Source organism: Aplysia californica, unplaced genomic scaffold (assembly GCF_000002075.1).
Source record: "Aplysia californica isolate F4 #8 unplaced genomic scaffold, AplCal3.0 scaffold00267, whole genome shotgun sequence".
Classification (NCBI taxonomy): Eukaryota; Metazoa; Mollusca; class Gastropoda; order Aplysiida; family Aplysiidae; genus Aplysia; species Aplysia californica.
In genome coordinates this window covers 280179-288241 of record NW_004797537.1, presented here as the reverse complement: position 1 = coordinate 288241, position 8063 = coordinate 280179, and positions in this window count along the sequence as shown.

The following is an 8063-nucleotide window of genomic DNA, read 5'->3' as shown; positions in this document are numbered from 1 at the left end:
GTACCAACTTATAGCTTGTTTACGTGTCTTTATTTAAATGAAAAAAATATCCATTTATCTTGAATACAAGTCGAGATATTTGCGAATGAAGAAGGTGGGGTTACCTGTTTTCGGAGGTAAGATTTGTGAGAAAATGGCCGCCAAAGATTAGTTAATTTCCTTAGCTTAAGAGTCGGTGGTAACAGAAAATTTACATTTTTTGTGCTTTTAATCAATGTTTTTCAGAAAAATCCTCACAGAAATTAGTTCTTTAATGGACATGAAAGGTGTTGAGCCCAAAAACATAAATTTGATAAAAATTCCCAAACCTGTGGAAAAATGCAAGTTTCTTCGCTTTGATCATTTTGACGAGAGCCTGATTCCACCACGCTGCCTCACAAATGTTGCTGGAATGCATAAAGCAGAAGTTCAGTGTTTCAGAGGGGTGTCCACAGTGTTTCAGAGGGATATCCACAGTGTTGTAGAGGGATATTCACAGTGTTGCAGAGGGATATTCACAGTGTTGCAGAGGGATATTCACAGTGTTGCAGAGGGATATTCACAGTGCAGTGTTCTTTTAGGATAGACAAGTGGTTCTTCTTTCCCCCACATTACATTCTGCGTCTTGTCAGGGCTATGCTATAAGCCAACCAAAATTATCACTATTTCTCAGATTTGCATGAGCAATAGACAAATAAAGCTTTATTAAGTTATGTACTTCATAACACCTAAACTGCTTTGTGAGAACTGCTGATAAATGGGCTTGCATTTATTGCTTTGTCTTTTAAGTGACAATGCACACAATCAGGCAGCTCTTGCTATGCAAACGTTTGAGATTATTCTTTCTTGTCCTGAAGTTACTTGGAGTCATGTTTTCTTTGTTTATTTTACATGTACATATAACTTATTTTTCATGTGCTACACTCTCATAGCTCCTGTACAATGCAATGTCATGTGTGCAGTAATACTATTGTACAGCATGCATCTTTCTGTTGCTGTCTTCTGTCTTTAAACTCCCACTCCGTATGTACCTTCTGAGCCAAAACCATATTAATTTCCCTTCCCTTCTCCCATTGTATTGTAGATCTGTGATACTTTATTTTGAACATTTAAGGCTGTGATATTACAAATCTGTGCATCTGAATCAGATGGTCCAATAATTGAAGATGAACATGACATGGTATACAAGGGAGTGTAATCCCCCATCAGTATTTTCATGTATTTGAGGAAGTTGCGGGTGGTCACTGACATCCTGAGATACAATAATTTGTCAGCTGTGGCAGTTGTCTATAAAACTACTAGTTATACTGTTTTCCAAGTGGAGGGGCAGTTTTCCCTTCATTGTTTTCAGGTGAGAGCAGTTTAGTACGACTTTCATGTCAGAGGGTGAAACATGCTTAAAGTAAAGTGAGAAGTCTTCTGCTACTCTGCCAGGCTACGCATCCATCGAACAGTAAACAGTAAGCGATCATTGTCTCCAGTTTGCTTGAGAGAACAGCAATCACTGTAAATTGCAGAAGATAAAGGAGTGGTAGAAAAAAACTAGTTGGAATGTGTCAAAAAACTAATGGCGATTCAGGTGGGCTCATGTATCAGTCATAGTTTGGGGCTTTTCTGTAAGGATTGGAACAGAAACGATCAATTCCACAAAAACTTCTTTTCCCAATCCCAATCTGATCTCTCGATCCTCGCATGGTCTAGTTCATTCATAGCCTATGATGTGGTTTAGGAAGAAAGGCCTGCCAAGCGTCACACACCATTTCAACTTAGGTGTGTACAGACAGATTTCAAAAGTTAAGGTGTGGAGCTGACTATTTTATGTTTACTGTGCCATGAAAGTTTGTCAGTAGTTATCAGAATTTCCCGTTTGACTTGTGATACCTTTATTTTGATTCAAATTGTAAGAATATACACTTTATTTCAAGCGACTCTCTGCCTGACACTACACATATTTGCTTTTTTTTTCTTAGGGGGGAGGGGGGGGAGAGGAGGCATAGGGTGGGGATGTGCTCATGATATATATATATATATATATATATCATAACATAATTGGCTATTATTAAGCATATTATTAAGATGTACAAATTGTTTGTTGCAGAAAACTCAATATTCCACTGTCAAAAAAAGTTAACTTTCAGGTTTTTTGCTCCCTCAAAAACGGAATTCTACAAATTGTGTATACTGCTGTCTCATACTGTTCATCATGTGATGTATATTAAAACTTTGATGAAAAATGTACGCTCTGCCCTTGTCTTTTTGTGCAGTCATCATACACTGAAACAGAGATCTCATCAGGTTGCTCTAAAGAGTAGTCATTAGTTGTTTTTTTTTCACTCAGTGCATTAAGTGATTTCAATTAGAGACGAACTAGTCAGAGATGGCCCCCCATTGTTGAGAAGAACAATGGCCTTCTGAAGTAGATGCATATATAAACTAAAAATACAGACTTCAACAAAAGTTAAGGACCACCTTGACCCTGACAGACAGCCGTTTTTTATTTCAGAACAAAAAAGACAGCAAGGAATGTTTCAAAATTTTTTGCACTGAAAGTGTTAATAGGTTACCGGTGCGTACTGCAATGCTTCCAAAAGAGGCAAAACCATCACGTGCTGCACGGAAATCCCCTGGGACTTTAAGCCAAATTTGCTCAGGCTGTTTTTTATCGACTTGTGTGCTACACCACAGACATTCCCCAGTTACATTTATGGTGCACATCATAAACGGACGTACGGTTTCGAACTGTGCTCACTTTGGTGGCAATATAATCCGCCGTTAGCGCAAAATCCAGTATCGCATCAACTGCCACTAAGACTAAAGCTGAGAGACTTTGATTGTGCCAGAGTTATGACAAGGCTGCAGGATGGAGTTGGAGCCTGAGAAGTTATCTGAAGGCTTGCAGTGTCACACTCTGTCGTCATTGTCAGCCTGAGGCTGCGCCATCAAGCCACTCGATCAGTCCAAGAACGCCCATGTGCAGGTGGACCCAAGAAGACCACTCAGAGTTTTGCAAGTGGTCCTTAACTTATGTTGAAGTCTGTAGGCTACATCTACACACATTCATTCAGCCCCATACGGCACACCTAAAAAGTATACACTAGAATTCTGTAACCAATACACACGCTTTCATAATTACAGAACCATAGACAGCAAAGACAGCCTCTGAATACCTTGGTGCCAAAGACAGCTACATGTATCTCACCAAATCTGAACAAAATTCTCTTTTTCTTTTTTTTAAATTACTGAAACAGCTAAGCATGTTTTGCCTCAAAGGCTTCTTCAGGAACAACTGAAAATAAGTTAAGTTAAAGGGTTGGGGTCTGGGGGGTTCACAAAGAAAGTTTCTTAGTAAGTCATTAGGAGGGCCGGAAGCGACTCGGCGTGCGCCAGCTAGGTCAAGGGGTAATTATTAAGAAATCAATACCTACGGATCAAATTATCTTGGATCAAATGATCTCTCTTAACTTAAGCGAGTACTCTCGCCATTGCTAGGTCGGGGGCAGTTCCAGGTCAACGGGTGGTTAAAAACTGATTGCTTAAAATGTGAGATAGACGAGGGAAATGGTTGAAGCTACTTTGTAAAGTCATTGATAACAGAATGAGAGAGGAGAGAGAGAGAGAGGCAGAGAAAGAGAGAGAGACAGACAGAGAAAGAGAGAGAGAGAGAGAGAAAGGGGGAAGGGTGAGAGAGCAAGACTTGGGGAGGGGGGGGGGGGGTGGGTGGGTGAGAGAGAAAGAGAGGGAGGGGGGGGGGGATTAAACCCTTGACGACATTTTAAAAATTTGTTTGTTATCATTATAGATATCATAATCATATTCATCTCATCATAATCATGTTCATCTCATCATCATCATCAAATATTTCTTATCAAAGTACTAATAAATAGAAGAAAAAAAGAACCGCCGAAGCAATTGTCACAATGTGGGTACGTACGTTTATTGAACATTGAAACATTTTGACAGACACAGGGGTCTCGGAACTGGAAGCGAAGAAACCCAATAGTGCACGGTGGATCGACACACAGTATGACGCAAACTTTGTTCTCTTTTCCAACACTCACGACTCACCCATACTGAACTTCATCTGCCCACGCACAGTCATGAACTGAAAGACATTTCCCCTCTTAAGTCATCAGTGTTGAAGGTCGAAAAACAAAACTGGAAAACCAACCACTTCTCCTCTGTGCATCAATTGGTGTATTCCCGCATTTTGGCATAATGTAGTCTTGCTGCAAGCTGACACAAATATCACTATATGTGTGTGTGTGTGTGGGTGTGTGTGTGTCATACATACATACAAACACACACACACACACACACACAAACGTGTACATTTACACCAGCAAGATACAAGCCTTAACTTTTTCTTGCAGCTCGCTGAGCGACTGAACAGTAGTGAGCATCTACATCTAGCCTTTCTCGATGCCTTTCAGGAAACGGGTAACCGCTCTGCTACTTAGAACAAGAAAAATGTTAATAAATAATTAATACAAAGTTTTCTTGGCTGCTATTCATAGGACCCACAAGCCTCTAGCCAGCATAAGCTTCTACTGGCCATCAGATACCATAACAGTACTGAGTGTGCAGTTATACCCCTAAACACAATGTCCAAACTCACTTTCGTTGCATAGCGAGAACCCATTCTTTCTTAAAACTTATTTGATTTACATAAAATTTCACAACAAATTCACAAACATTCAGTCACCAATGTAAAATAAAGAGTTTGTGCATGCATTTCCTAGGCACAAGAAAAGAAGTCAGATCTGTGAAATACTTCGTGTAAACCGAGGTACAACATCAAAACTCAATGGAAAGAAATCAAAAGCTGGTAACAAGCATTCGCCCTGGCTACTGGGGCTGTTTTGAAATGTCGCAGCCTCAACATTTATCATCCAAGTTCCCATCGTCTCAGAACTCTCCTATTTTGTCAAATATTTTTAATTACAGAACATTTTCTTAAAGGGCATCATAATGTCTTTTTCTCTAAAAAAACAACAACAAACAATCAAACATGTATTTATTATCAATGATACTTTTGTTTCCTTTTACTTCATTGTGTTTTCCCCACAACTAATTAACGACCAAGATTGAAGCTAGAATAAGCATCATATTGTAGAACAAATTTCAGTACCCACTTTTAAAAAACTGGTCTTAAAAGCGCATCTCATCAAACAGAAAATAGTAGTATTTGACCGAAAAAATGTATGTAAATGGAATGAGGTACTAGAAAATTGAGGGTAGGATAAAAGTGAATTATGTATGGCCTGCTTCGCTGAACAGAAGCTTGCATAATAGAAAAATGTTTCAGTTCTGAATAAGAAAATGCAAGTTACCAGTAATAGGATTTTCATTGGTAAAGACAAAGTATAGACAGGAAGAGAGGAAAATTGTCCAAAATGTACACATATAGTGAATAAAAGTAAGTCATAAGAAACTGTGACCACTTAAATAGGACTAAAGAAACACTCGGTAAAAACAATTTCTTCAATCCTCCAGATCATAAAATAACACTACAGTAATAAGAAGACCGTTTCTAAATGTGAGGCAGCGTGGTGGAATCAGGCTCTCGTCAAAATAATCGAGGTGAAGAAACTGGCATTTTTCCGCAGGTTTGTGAATTTTTATCAAATTTTTGGTTTTTGGCTCAACACCTTTCATGCCCTTTAAAGAACTCATTTCTGTGTGGATTTTTCTGAAAAGCATTGATTAAAGGCACAAAAAATGTAAATTTTCAGTTACCACGGACTCTTAAGCTCAGGAAATAACTAATCTTTGGCGGCCATTTTCTCACTTATTTTACCTCTGAAAACAGGTGACCCCCACCTCCTTCTTTCGCAAATATCTCAACTTGTAGTCAAGATAAATGGATGTTTTTTTCATCCAAATAAAGACCAGTGAATAATCTTTAAGATGATACCAATAACTCTATATGCTCAAAAACTGACGAGAGCCTGATTCCACCACGCCTCACAAATTGTACATTTTTAAAATGATTAGCCATCATAAATAAAGTATTTTCACATAATGTACAATCAGACTCACACACAGACACACACACACTCCCACTCAAACACCCACATACATAAATATAATATAACTGACCAGGTAACTGAAGATGCATTGACACACACACAGACAAATTAGACATATTTCTACAAAAGATAAAGCACTATGTTGCATATCTGGCGGGTTTTTATGATTCATGGACATGAAAATATTCATGACAGAGGTATATATAAAGAAGTAAAATGCTCAGATGCATCTGAAAGACAACTGCAGTCCTTTTACCTTACATACACAGGAAGCATCGGAATCTATATATAGATCTGTACACACAACATCTCTTCTCTTGGCTATTTTCAATGTGCCTCATTATGACAACTCAACACTGAGCAGATACTTTTATTTCATCACATTCGTTTCCTTCCCTCTAGTATCTGAAATCTCAAAGCCAGCATCACAGAGGGATTGCAAGCAGGCTCCAATAGTGTCCTTCCTCCTGAATTTCCCTAACACAGAACCTTCATAAAACCCAGGTCACAGACTGAGCTAATAACTCCACAGCTTGTCTAAATTTTTCAGTCTTGTAATAAATACAAGCAAAACATCTGTGCAATTCATTTGTCCCTTCACGAAATAAGACTATTTTTAGTAATGAAAAGTGAATCAGGATCTATTATTTCCCTCAAGACTAGAATCTACAAAGCCGTTCATAAAACAACTACAATTTGCTAAACCCTTTCTTCCACCCTGCAGTTTGAACAGCACATCAAAACCTATGCAGTAATTTTGTCAAGCCGTAACAGGTCGAATTTTCAGCCGCACCAGAATCTCAAACGTCAAACAAAGATCCTAGTATGAATAGAAAAGATACATTTGACACAATGCTTGTCTGAGCAACCACACTCCCCAAACACTGTTCAAGAGCATGGAACAGTTTGACACTAAGAATAAATAACCACATAATGCAATGAAAATAATAATAATAATAATAATTGCATTTATATAGCGCATATCCATGCTCAAGAGCATGCTCTATGCGCTTTACAACTATTATTACCCCAGCAGACCCTCTGAGAACACTCTGAAACATACTCGGCTTCCGCGGAAGCATACAGTGCAAGCTGCGGATTTCATGCGCTCAAACACTATCAAACTGACAAGATCGTTGACTGTCTATAGCCAGGTACCCATTTCCACCTGGGTGAAGTGAGGAAAATTTGTGCAAAGTGCCTTTCCCAAGGACACAACGTCGGGCCCCTGACGGGATTCGAACCCACGACCTAATAGTTGCGAGTCTGAGAGCTTAACCACTAAGCCACCGATGCCACAATAGAAAGTATTGAAGCAATGAAGGTCATAAATACTCCTAGATGCGTATTTACTTGGGAAAACATTGGGTATTTCGTAGACATTGATACAATAGAAGGGAAACCTCATTTCCCTATTTCTGATTACTGAAGTTTACCATACATAGCTATTTATGTGCACTGTATATTGCCATGATTTATTGGTAATAAATATCTGGGGTTCATTAATTAATATCATTCACAGAAATAGTCAGACCATGAGAACCCTTTACAAACTCCCCTTTTCATTACAGACAAATTATTATCATTTGTCCTCAAACATTTCATCTATTGTCACAATGGAAAGAATATTAATGAGGTTGACAACCATCACCTGAAAATCGGTGATGCAAAAATTGTATTTTCAAGAAGTTAAAAATCTTTACATCTATTTTTATTCCAATTTGTCAATGTTGGCAGAGGTAAATGATCTGATCAGTTGCATGTATTGAGAAAAAAGAAAAATCTGAGAAATTCGTCATCTAATCAATACTAAGTATACTATTTATATGTAGGCCTATATAGCTTACAAGACTTGATTTTTGTCACTCCTAGTGATCAGAAATATCTCTTGAGAAAGTGAAAAGACTTCAAACTGGAGGGCAAAGGAGAGAGAGAGAGAGAGAGAGAGACAGAGAGAGACAGACAGACAGACAGACAGACAAGACAGAAAGAGAGAGAGAGAGAGAGAGAGAGAGAGAGAGAGAGAGAGTGAGAGAGAGAGAGACAGACGGAGAG